The 13,005-nt window shown below is 46.6% G+C and overlaps 1 protein-coding gene across 6 annotated transcripts in view; it reads left to right on the top strand.

Annotated features, from left to right (window-relative positions):
• Window positions 1–13,005, top strand: part of FRMD4A (FERM domain containing 4A) — a 357,548-nt gene that overhangs the window by 232,572 nt on the left and 111,971 nt on the right. The gene's annotated exons all lie outside the window — the stretch shown is intronic.

The following is a 13,005-nucleotide window of genomic DNA, read 5'->3' as shown; positions in this document are numbered from 1 at the left end:
AGGCAAAGGCACCAGCATTGCAGTGGTCCTGGAGCTGCTCCACTCAGCAGGACTGGGCTGAGGTTACCAAGATGAGCAGCTCTTTGTCCCAGTGGACTGGGCTCCCTCTGGGAGCAACATGCACTTTGCTAAGGGAAATCTCACCAGCTGACCCATATTGTTTGTATCTTATCATGAGATTTCAGATAAAAGTTGTTTTGTAAGTCCTGAGCACTGTTGTTTTTGTTAGTGTTACCTTATCTTGTAGCTGAACTGAACTAGAAGCTGTAAATAAAATGTTCATCCAAGCCCAAGCTTCTGGCTGTCACTTCAAAGCTGAGTTTTTCTGTGTGTGTCTTGCCATGGGCTGGAACAGAGGGCTGATTTGCTGGGGTTTAGCATGAAAGAGGTTCCTCTATAGCTTTGTTGGGCCTCAAGATCTAGACCTGCATTGGCTTGAATTGCTCAGGAGTCAATCTCTTAAATTCTCATGAGAAATTTCCTCATTTTCACCAACCTCAACCTTTCTTGGAAGCTTTTCCACTCCTGTGAGAGTTTAGGAAAGAACACTGGTAATTAGTAAACTTGATTTCTCTCCACAGATGAGATCAGAATAACAGCCTAATCTGGATCTGTCTTTACATTGCCTTTCAGTGCCTGTGTGTGATATCAGGTGTGCTGCCTTGAGGAGGGTTCAGGGATCCTGCTGCTGTGTTTTCATAGAATCACAGAAAGGCTGGGGTTGAAAGGGATCTTAAAGATGGTCTAGTTTCACTCTCCCTGTCATGGACAGGGCCACCTTTCACTAGAACTGAGGAAAGAATTTCTTCCTAACACCTAATCTAAATCCTTCCTTTTTCTTAGTTTAAAACAGTGCCCCCTTTTTCCACCTCTATCTGCCCAAGAAAAAGTAACTGTCCCCCTTATTAATAAGACTTCTTTAAGTACTGGAAGGCTGCAGTGGGGTCTCCCTGGAGCCTTCTCCTTTCCAGGCTGAACAACCCCAGCTCTATCCTCTTTTCTTCATGGGAGAGGTGCTCCAGCCCTCTGATCATCTTTGGGATATTCCTTTTTGGTGTAGAAAAAGACCAGCAGAAGAAGCTGGGTCTGATTGAAGGAGAGAGCTGGGTATGGTTCCCTCAAAGGGAAGCAGGAGGGCTCCTGGAGTATCTTGAAACAGCTTAGGCCGGTGACTCTGGGGAGCTGAAATTATTTCCTATCTTGCCTGAAGTGCTGCTGGGCAAAACCAGATGCATCTGGGAACAATCAGGGTGTTTGCAAAAAGCAGTGTATTAAGCAAATGTACTCCCTTTTTGTCTGTGAATTAGCTGTGATCAGACTTGGGGGTTTATGGATACGTCATTTGAAACTTTGGTGGGTAATGAGGACCATACATTCTGCAGGAATGCAGGCTGCAGGAAGACAGGGAGTGGAATTGGTGCTTCTACTCACAGGAGTCAGCAGTGACTCAGTGTGGCAGCTCTGCCAGGCCAGATTGAAATGTTTCAATGCCACAAATTCCCTCCCAAAACTGCAAAAACCCCTCTGACAGGCCACACAGCTATTGCTAGTGCACATAGGTTTTATTTGCATAACCGTACCCCACAAGTGAGATTTTGGCTCAGAGGCAGCATTTATAACCCCTTCTGTGAATATTGGCTTGCTTCAGTGTTGGCACATCATGCAAGGGCTTGGGGTCATCAGGAAAGAGATCCTGGCTTTACTCAAATAAAGGGTCTTGACTGAAGTTTTGTCCTCCCAAGTCAAGCAGCTGCAGAGTGGTGCAGCAGCAGCAGCTAAGAAAAAGCAGGAACACAGGCTTTGTGGATAAAAGAAAACCCTCCCCAATGTGTTTTGTCAGATAAATGCTGAAATTTAGAAGGGCTAATCATAAACAGAGACAGAGAAGGATCATATGGAAATCTCTTCCTGAGGGTCTGAAACTCAAAGGCTGTTTGACTTGGGATTAGGCAGAAGAGTTGCATTTGGTGTGTGTTCCATTTGATAAATGCCTGTTGAAGATCTGGGGTGTGTGGCAAGTTTACACAGCGTGGTTTTTTGACAGTTTTTTTCTTTCTGAGCAGGAGCTGAGTGTGGTTCCTTGGATCTTACAGTCTGAGGGGTTTTTTCCTGTTTCTGTTTGATGCATGTTTAGTTTCTAGCACAGTCCTTTTTTTTACAGTGTTTGGCTTTATCCATCTAATCTTTTTCAGCGAGCGAGTCCATTTTCCTACTTCTGGAAAATGGATTTCCTCCATTCCCCACTCGCAGCCTCCCTATCTGTTATATTATTTCCCAGTGACCATGTATCATTTGTCTGCTGCACATGAAAGGTTTGTGTTGCTTTATTTAAAGACTTTTGCGTAATTGGCAATTCGTTCCTTTTCATGTGGGTTTTATAAACATGGCTTTTTTTTTCTGGGATGGCTGAATCAGGCAGCCTGGCTTGATCCTGGCTCCTGCACTGGCTGGTGGTGCCTGTTATCTGACAGCAGCTCAGGCAACTGTCATCCAGAAGTGTTAAACCTCCTAATTCTTTCTCTCTGGAGGAGCTATTGCAGAAACGGAGCTCATCCGAGGCTCGTAGCAGAGCTGCCTGTGGGGTCTGAAAGCTCTGCAATTTCATTGTAGGAAATAACCGGGCAATTTGTTTCTAACCTTCTTCCCAGGAAGCACTGAGCCTGATTTGGAAGAGCCAGGGAGAGATGGGGAGGTCAGCACAATCCATAGGCATTTTGGTGATTAACCCACCTGTATGTCCACGTTGGCATTTCTTGAGTAACTCTTCTTGCAGCGTTTCTATCTCCCAGCTGCCATGCAACTGCCTCCAGAAACACATTAGCAGTGACACATGTACATTCACAGCCAAAATTAACGGGATGCACTCAACATCCCTTTTTACCTTGCTCAAAACCATCTCTGCTTTGAGTGAGTGAGGAGTGTTTCAGGAGCCCAGGATTTGTTTGAGTGTGCCTTCTGTGGTGCAGCATCCCATCCCCAGGAACCACCTCCAAGCCAGAATGGGAGTCACTGGAGCTGTGAGCCAGCACCGGGCTGGCAAAGTGCCCTGTGGGCTGCTGACTCACTGCCACGTGGATGGCTGTCACCAGTGTGGCTATCCCAGTGGAGATGCCCAGTTTGGAGCACACCACTGTCCCTCACTCCTCTGGGATCAGCCTCACTGGCACCAGCCTGAGGCACACTGTCCTGGGGAAGCAGTGGCACCTTTTGAGAGGAAAAGCTCCACCAGTTATGGCTGGAGGGAGAAATAAAACAGTAGGCTCTCCTCCCACGAATCTGTTACTGTTTTTGTAGCATTTTCAGTACTACTTGTGATCAAGTAATTGAAATCCATATGGTTTTACTCATGTTTTCTTACTTCCTCAATTCTGTATGCCTATGAGCAGGGTGGTTACCTGTGCTGGCATGGGGGAAAAACTGACAAGGATCTCCCTTAGGTGGTGCTGAGGCTGGCACCTGCCTACCTCAGGAGAAGCTGGCTAACTTGGGATACAGGTTTGCCATGAGGACCAGCAATATATCCCATTCTGAGTGTGGGATAAACAAGCCCCAGGACAGCCTCAGTCTCCCCAGGGAAGCCATAATAATTGCAGAAGAATGGGGTCCAGCCCTACTCCACGGCCAAAACTGGGGATCCTTTTGGAAACATCAGCTCCAGGGCTGATTCAGAAATGCAGCTGTGTGGCTCTGACCGTAAATGGAGATGTTTGGGTGCCAGTAGCCGTCCTTTCCATGCAGGAGAGGCAGCTCCAGTCCCTGCAGAGCACCAGGCTCTGCTCCAAAGGCATTTTTAACCATCCCTGTGGAAGGCAGTGCCAGCCAGCGCTGGGCTGGGAGCAAGCCTGGGGGTGAGTACTGCCCTGCTCGCCCTGATGCCCTCCCTACACCCTTGCAGGAGCTGCCCAGTGAATATATTCTTGGAGCTGTCTACAGGGCATATCCTACTGGACACAGAGAGCTGGAATGGGCTTGATGATGCCCATGGTGAGTGCCTGAGGAGGGATCCCTGCATCCCCTCTTTCCACCCAGCCTCTCCATGCCTGCAGTGAAGCAGCTGAAAAATGTTCCCTTGACTTCATAGGAGGGCTCAGAAGTGACTAGATAACTGTCCTCTGAGTGGCTCTGAAGACTGTGGGGTAGTGTGTTGCTCCTCTCCAAAATAAAAAAACATCTTTTCTGTAAGTGCAGACAAATAAACAGAGACCAGGCTGAACTTGAATGGAGTTTCCTACTAGGACTGTGGCAGGATCCAGTCCTTCACAGTAAGAAAATGTCAAAACATTGAATTTGGATCATAATTTATAATGAGTTTGAGCTGAAGGGAGCTCAAATATGCCTTCTAGAAAGGAGGCTTTATTTTCCCAAATTGCAGTGTTAGGACTCTGGTTTCTTTCAGAAACAAATCCTGATTTACTACAGCCAGAGTGAGACTGAAGTCCAGCTCAGCAAGTATTTGCAAAATTGCAAAGGGGATGTTTTAACATCTTTGGCATAAAAAATTATGGAAGTCCAAAGGTTTGGATCAACTCAGAAGGATTCTGCCAAACAGTGTCTGAAGTGGGATTTATACCACTGGGACAAAGCACACAATTGCCCCTTCACAGCCTGTGGCTCAGGGCAGATGAGTGTGGAGCCACTCTCTTGACAGAAAAAACTTACCCTGGTCTTTGTGTGCCTCTCAGGTTCCTGTTTGAAACTTCTGATCATTTTTAGCACAGCTGCAAACTGCAAATATATTCCTGGGCTGTACCAAAATGGAGGTGGGACGCTGTGCTCTGAGCAACCAGTGAACTGTGAGCTAAGAACTCTTCTGCTGAAAAGTTGTCTCTTTACCAAAAAGACATACATTTAGCATTGTTCCAAGGTGAATGTGGTGCTGGGAGCATTTACAGTCAGCACACCTCCTGCAGACAGAGTTGCTGTACAATACCTAGAAGTTGTCTTAGGTCAGGTAAATGGGTATATGAAAAATGGACCAGGAGAGCCATCTGTGCTCCCAAATCCATTCTTCCGTCCTCCAAGGTGTGCCTCTGTTGAGCTGCTCTGCAGAGCCTCTCTAATGCTCTCAAAAAGCACCCACCATTGCCATCCATGGTTTACAGAACTTCTGGTGTCAGACTGGAGGGCTGTATCTCAGGGGTTCAGTTCTCAGCTTAGGCTCCAGTGAACCACAGAAGTCAAGCCTGGAGGGGAGAGTGTTTGCTGGATGGAATGAGAAAAAGAACAGAAATAAAGAAATTTGATGTGCAGAGCTGGAGAGTTCAGCTTAAGAGCCAGAGAGATGTTGTGCAGGTTGAAGGTGGCAAAGCAGATAATCTCAATGTTGCCCTTGATTGTGAGGGCAAAATTGAAAAGATTTAGGACAGGAGGAAGAATTAGCATCTCAGAGGGAAATCCTGAGCCGGGCTCTGAAACTAGGGGTGAAGAGCCTCTGCTGTGCACCCTTGCTTGGCTCCATTAGGAACAACAGAGTGGTGCTGGTCCAGGCTCAGCAGATCCCAGGTGTGCTGGGTGCTCCAGGCTCCCTGGAGCTCACCATGGGTGAGAACAGCCACAGTCCCTGTGCCACAGACAGCACTCACGGGATGGAGCTGCCAGAGGAGAACATTCCAGCAAGGCAGGCTGTGCAGGGCAAGCTGGCAGGTTGTGCACATCAGTGAGGGCCACAGGGAGCAGGATTTGAAGAGGTCAAGTAGGGTGCACAGCTGCAGGCAGGGATCAACAGCGATCCCAAACAGACAGGGAACACGGAGAGCCTCCCAGGGGATCTGCCGTGCACCGAAGGTCAGTCTGGTCAAGCAGCTCTAGAGAAAGCAAAGCTGTGTCTGGGAAAGGCAAGACTGGAAATTAATGAAAGCCAGCAAGGATAGTTCAGCCTGTCCAGATTTGATCCTCAGCACAGGCGTGGGGAGGAGCAGCGGCAGAAGCTGGGACAGGTGGAGGCAGGGGGCAGCAGCCACTGGGAGCAAAGTGTCCCTGAGAATGCGCTGGGTCAGGACTGACCTTGCCGAGAGCAGAGGTACCTCTGTGTCTTGAGGAAGTTCATTGGAGAGGGAGATGCTTTCCTGGTACAGCAGTGCTGCAAATTCCCCCATTCTGAGCTGCCTGATGGCTTCTGAATAACGCTGAGAGCTGGTGTCCCCCATGTCCCCCTGGAGCCGGTAACTGAACCCTGCACATCTGCCAGGTGCCACCTGAGGAGCCGCAGGACGAAGTACAGCAAAGTACTTACAGCCTCATGAGAAAATGAACTGGGAATGGCAATCATTGCCCTCCACAGAGTGAAATGAGGGTGTGATTTCCAAAGGCCTGCGTAATCAATACTCCTATTATCAGTCTTCCAGAATAAATTGCATTTAAACTAATACAGGCTGGGGAGCTATCTGTGAGCTGTCAGGAGAGAGATAAGCTGAAGACACATGTTTATTCATACTGCATATGCTGAGAGCTGGATGTTCTTTACAGCTGGCTAAATAGGGGTGAAAATATTCAGTATTTTTTTGCAGTTCTTCTGCTGAATTTTGTCAAAAAGCCTTAATTTTGAGCACACCTGGAACTTTTCAAAATTACGGGGCGGGGGGGCCTGATGAAAATCCCACTAAAACATCTGGTGAAGGAAGAAAGCTATTTCCTTTCCTGTGAGGTAACTCTTGAAGTTTTGCAGAGCATCAGCAATTTAAATTGTCCTGCTGACCTCCCACCACATACACCAATACAGGAATGGCACATCCAGCATCTAATGGGTCCATTACAGAGAAAACATCTCACTCACAGTTACTTGGGAGAAATTCAAAAATTCACTATTGTTTCTGCCAGGCTCAGCTGCTCTCTAGCTTCAGTGGAGCTTTTGTTCAGCCTGGACCAACCTGCCAGTGTCCAACAGTGGCTGTGAAATATGTCATTGTATCCCATGAGATGCTGCTCCAGCCATGGACAAGCCAGTGTCCCCCAGCCTTGCTTCCCCCACCCAGGAGCAACTGCAGGATCTACTCAGCTGTGAGGCACCAACAAGCTCAGCAGTGGAAGTAAATTAGGTTTAGCAGCAGGACAATGAGGCTGAAATTCACAGAGCCACTCCTGTTCCCTGCTGCTGCTCCTTCATGGTAGCCCTTGTGTTGGTGCCACATCCCATCCCTCACCTCCAGCCCTGGCTTGTCTGATGTGTTCCACAGCAAGCAGTGGTGAGATTCACCTCTTTTAACTTAAGGCATAAACAGTGTGGGTGTCTGCCTGAGCTACACTTTTAGAGGTGGTAGAAGGAGGAGGGCACTTGTAGGGCACAGCTGAGCTCATCCTAAAGGGGATAATCTGAAATGAGTTGTGCCCCTTTTTCTCCTCAACTGCAAAAAGACTCTGCAATCAGCTCTCTCATGGGTGTTCACACTGTGGGTGGTTGTATCAGTCCTGTTCTGGCTCCAGCTTCTCCTTTCATGTCCTTATGGCTGGACAAGAAACCCAAAAAGTAAATTCAGGTGAGAAAGTGCTGAACGTGACACAGGATAGAAGCTGCCTCCTGGAAGATAGTGAAAATAGAAAATTATTTTTTTATAGCATGGTCTGAGCAAGCAATTTTGAAAAATAATAACAGATATACCAGAGATGATTCCAGGAGATATTGAACAATCTAGAGGAGTGTAGCTCAGGAGAAATGATGAAGGAGGCAGCATAGCAGATTTGCTTTTGTGCAAAGGTAAAAAGTACATTTCCAATTGGAGCTAGCATTTCAGGATGGAACATTTCCCCTTACTACTGTCATCAGGCTGCAGGCTGCCTATCAAATACTAGGTTGATAGTGAATGGGCGAGCAAGTTGATTGCCCAAGGTGCATTACTCAGCTTATAGAAAATTGTTTTCTATTCCCTTTCCTTTTCAGCCTCAGTGGATGCAACTTAAACAAAAGATCTCAACTTTCAACCAAAAGGCAATTCCTTCGGCATGGCACATAGAGTTTGGGCCACGAGTGAGGTTCCTGGGCTCAGGGGCATTGCACATAATGAGCAAAAAGAGTCTTAACTGTCTCACTGGGAAATTATTTCCTTTTCCTTGCTGCAGGTAAGCCAAAGCAGCAGCTGGCCATGGCTGCTTGGTGTCAGGTAGGAACAGTTTGCCTGCAGCAATGGATTCAGGCCAGGTGCTTTAGAGCAGTTTACGTGTGCTTGCACTGATGCAGGTTTGAGCATCGCACCTGGCAATGACAACGAGCAAAGCAAAGAGGAGGTGGATCTGGCACCATGATGCCACCAGTAAAGGCTGCTGGGGCTAGTTCAGCCCACTGCCTGTAGCACAGGAGGGAAAGGAGATACCTGCAACCACTCTGAGGAGGCAGGAGGCTTGGAATGGGCAGCACAGGCATGCAAGGAGACCGTGCTGCCCTTCCTGAGGGAGACCTGAGTGTTCCCCAGCCCTGCTTACCCCACCTCTCCCTCTACAGTCCAAATCCATTCCCTCTGCTTTTGTCCAGGAGTGTGTTTTTAGGACCATTCTCTCTGGAAATGATGCAAAATGCTGTCCTCAAGTGATAGAGCAAATCTCCAACCCCCAACACTTGCCATATTCCCAGTGTGTGGCTCGTTGGTCCTTTCTGTCTTTATTTTGGAGAAGTGCCTACTTATGGGGAAGCTTTGGGCTCTGTGAAGTCGAAATGGATTTGTCTCTCTCTCTTTGGTGGATTATTCCCCCGAGTTCCCCCCCTCCCCCAGGGCTGCAGTAGCTTGCTGACAGCAGCAGAGCCGTGAGTTGGGTGCCTGGAGGAGGAGTGAGGCAGTCATTGCAAGCATAGAGAGGCTGCCTATGGCACTTGTGTCAGCCATAATACTGGATATCATCAGAAAAACCATCAGCTTTTCTAATTTTCTGGACAGAGAAGATGGCTCTTGGCTTATAACTGGGTCATGCTTTAAAAAAACCTGCATTAGCTCATCATAAGCAATGAGATGTACCCATTCTCCCCTTATATTCCTGCCCCAACCTCTCCCAAAGAGGCAATCCTTTTGGATGAGAGGTTGTTAATACAGATAGGATATCTTTTACTTTCCCATCTCTCTGCACTCAGACATGGCTCATTACAATTATGTTTGAATGAAAACTCTCCTGTTATTACCTTTGCTGGGAAACTGCCTGTATTTGGAGAGGAAGAAGCACAATTCGAAATCTGCCTTGGGAGGAACCTTCAGTCTCTGTTCTGACTTTGGAGCTATCTTGGTAGGAGGTCAAACAGATGCTTGGAGGTAAAGCCAGCAAAACATGCCAGCTCTGGAAGGTTTTTATCTTTGGGAAAATAGATTAATAGCACAGATTTGGTTTAGTGACTTCTCTCTATCTTGGTGAAGAGTCTCCCCTCCTCTGTGCTGCCAGTCTCTAGTGTCCCCATTAGCAGAACAAGTGCCTCCTGTGCAGGCAGGCAGCAGACTCACACTGCAGCCTGGTCCCAGTCACATCTGCCTTCGGGAGTCACCATTCTCTTCATTTCCTGGAATAACACAGACTGAGTAGTACAGGCATCCCCTCACACAGGTACATTTTGGGCCACTGGGATCAAACTGCCAAGCTGCAGAGGTACCACTGGCTCATTGCTGGGTGTGTAACCCTGTGGTTACAGGGCAGGATGGAGGAATCTTGGGGGTTGGAGCAGGAGGTGCAGTGGTGACTAAATGCGACCTGACGAGATCGTGAACAGACCAACAACTTCCAGCCCATCCCAGCCCTCCTGGTTTGGCAGCCCAGCAGTGTTAGAGACTTCAGCTTGTCAGAGTGGATCTTGTAATATCTCTAAGTTACACTTGTCTCCTAGAAAAGGAATAAACTAAAGAGATTTGCATCTGCCCTTTTTAAGAATAAAATAAACCAAACCAGCCAAGTAATTTTCACTTCATTTCCCCTCCTCACTTTGAAGCCAGATGACCACTTAATGCATAGAGTTGTGCTGACCCACATGGTGATGTGGGCAAGGCCTCTGCTTATATTTCCCCAGTCCCTCTGATGTTTATTGGTTTGTTGTTTTATTGGTTATTGTTTGTTGTTTTTATCCCAGCATCCATGCATCAGCCCCACATAGCAGCCAGACCATTGCATGGGACAAGCCTCCAGCTGCTCAGCAGCTCGAAGGCAGAAAGGATGTTTGGCTGTGGCACTGGCTTGTGGAATTTCTTGATTGCCAGAAAGACTATTTTTGGATTAATTTTGTTCTGTCTTTTAAAGACATTTCAGCAGTAGATGCCTGGTTAGGATACCTTTCCACTTGGACTCTGCTTTACTCCTTCTTCATCCCTATCTCTAGTGGGCAGGGGATGAAGAAGCCTATTTCATGATGTTCAGTTGTTTTAATTTCATCTTCTCTTTTCATTTTTGTTGTCTTTTGAGCAACCAGAGAGTTTATATGTACTAATGTGCTTTAAAGAGAAGGAAGCACCATCCATGCCCCTGACCTGGCTCATCTCACGGGGACTGGATGCCCATTTCTGACAGCTTCTCACTCTGCTGTTTCCCTCCACTCCTGTCTCAGGCAGATAAACTGTGAGCACAGACTGAGCTGGGATGAACCCCAGTAACTCCATTGTCCTTCCTCCCTGCACTCGTGTCTCTTTCACAGGCCTTTTGATGCTCCTTCAGCAACTAAAGCTGCATCTGCATGCTCCACCATGACTTTGGGCCCAGGCTTTGGGATAAGGGGGTGAGATCTGTCCCTGGCAGTACATTCCTGAGAATGGGTACCATGGAGACAAATATTTCTAGAAAGCAGGATGGTGACTTTTATATGTATCTGGGAATTTGTCAAATTATTCAGCAGATGTCACTGATGACAGAGACACTGGTGGTCAGGCACATTTGCTGTGATTCAGAGCTTGTCACAAACATTTTGCACAGCTCTAGCTCTTGGGCTCTAGCAACTGGTTCTAAAGCAGTCCATTCCCTGAAAAACACTATGGAGGCAGAGAGCATGAATTATTATTTGTTTTCACTGTGTGGACAGTTGATCAGTGACAGATGTTTCTAATTGCATTAAGCAAGTGGAAATAATGAGAATTAGATAGCAGATTCTCCAGGAATTTACATTTAGATTGAGTTACAATTTGCTATTAAAGAAGCAAATTCAATGTAGATGCATTCGTTCTTCAGCAGAAATGGGAGACAATTATTTTTAATTATTATTTGATTACTTAAAAATGAGCTGTGTTACTGTACTTAAAAATATTTGACTCAAGGGGATGACTTAATATGTGCACTTTATGTGCTCCTTAAAAGATATGGAACGATGAAATTGTTCATCAGCAAACATCTCCAGCTCCCCAGTACAGTCATATTGAAAGGCAAATGAAAACCAGAAGCTGCCAGAACCCCGTCTCACATTGCAACAATTTGGTCAGTGCCAGGATGGTGGTGATCAGATCAGGCTCACCCAAACCGTCTGCATCCATCTGACAAATTGAATGAAGTTGCACTGATGGAAGACAAGCTACATCCCCCTTTGGACACCACGCTCTGCTGGGTTTGGCAGGAATTCCAGGCTGCTAATCCCCGTTGCACGGAGCTGAGGGAGAGCCAGGCGAGGCCGAGCAGAGGTGGGTGCTGGCTGGAGCAGGGCGGGGGGACCAGCACGGCCTCAGCACGCAGGGAGCAGCAGCATCTGCTGCCTCCAGATGACACATTTCTGACAGTTATCTCCCTATCCATGCCAAGAGGAAATGAACTGTGGTTCAAACCGCTGGAGGTTTTCCTTTTGGGACTCTCTCTCACAGCATTTTATTTTATTTTATTTTATTTTATTTTATTTTAGCTCCTAGATTTCAAGTTCAGCTTCAGACACAGAAATGTGTGAGTCCCCTGTCAGCAGAGGAGGGATTTATGTGCAGTGCACATTATTGTATGTCTCTGTTTAGCACAGAATCCAAGCTATAATATTTTTTTAACCAACTAGCTGGCTCAGCTTTTAATTTTTTTTTTCCTTTTGCCTAATGAGAGCCTTATCCAGAACTCCTTGAAGTCAGAGTCTGTCTATCAGCTTCAGTAGGCTTTGGATCAGATTTCACATCACTGATTCATTATTAATTACACATCTGGGACTCCCTTTTCAAAGAGTTCATTGTTAAATAAATTCACTTTTAGACATTACAGACTTGGCATTCTTGTGCGTTTAATAAAAGTCTGGCAAACCAGCAAAGAGCCATAGGCCAGCTTCTCTTCTGGTACTGATGGATGAATCTCCACTGAGCAGCAGTAGTTTACACTATAAGGATATAACATATCTCTTTGCTCTCATATAACCACTTCCAGTGTGAGACTAAGTCTGTGTTTGAGAATTTTACCTTTTTGGGATTTCTCCTCTCTTTTTTATAACTTTTCCTACCAGCAAGAGTTCCTCTGTGGATTCAGACACTGCAGGGTGAAATATATTTGCCGTTGAGTTTCTTTTCTCTTCAAAGAGATTCTGGCATCTTTTTCCTTGGACAAACTACAGTCACATTGTCAGAGCTTCCTGGGAGAGCAGACAGGCAGGCAGATGTTTTCCTGATCTCTATGGCAAGTGGAATGGAACATTGTGTTTCTAAATATACAGGGTCTTTCCCATAGTCTTCAATAATCTAGCTCAAGTCCAGAAATTGAAGTGTCCAAGGAGCTGCTTTGGAAATTCTGTTTACAGAGGAATCATTTTGGCAGGGGAATATATAGAAATGGTTTTCCTACAGAATTCCATTCAACAGGAGGCTATATCCTTGGTGAAAAAGGACATCTTATGCTGTGATTTAATAGTAGAGGGTATTATTCCCACTTAGAAGCTGATGGCACAGGGACCAGCAGCCCATACAGATGTTTCCTGTGATGCAAGGATCTCTTAAGCTGCACTCAGCCCATCCTGTGCTTTTGCAGGGCTGCCCAGACACATGAGGAAAAAAGGATGGGGTGAGACTTTTTTCTCCTGATGCAGAGTCAGAGTTTGGCTGAATGGTTCTGGTTAATACCAAAGTCCAAATAAATTGTGGCGATATATTCAGATGATGGCTACCCGTT

Source organism: Parus major, chromosome 1A (assembly GCF_001522545.3).
Source record: "Parus major isolate Abel chromosome 1A, Parus_major1.1, whole genome shotgun sequence".
Taxonomy (NCBI): Eukaryota; Metazoa; Chordata; class Aves; order Passeriformes; family Paridae; genus Parus; species Parus major.
Note: the sequence above shows the minus strand (reverse complement) of the source record. Positions and strands in the feature narration are given on the sequence as shown.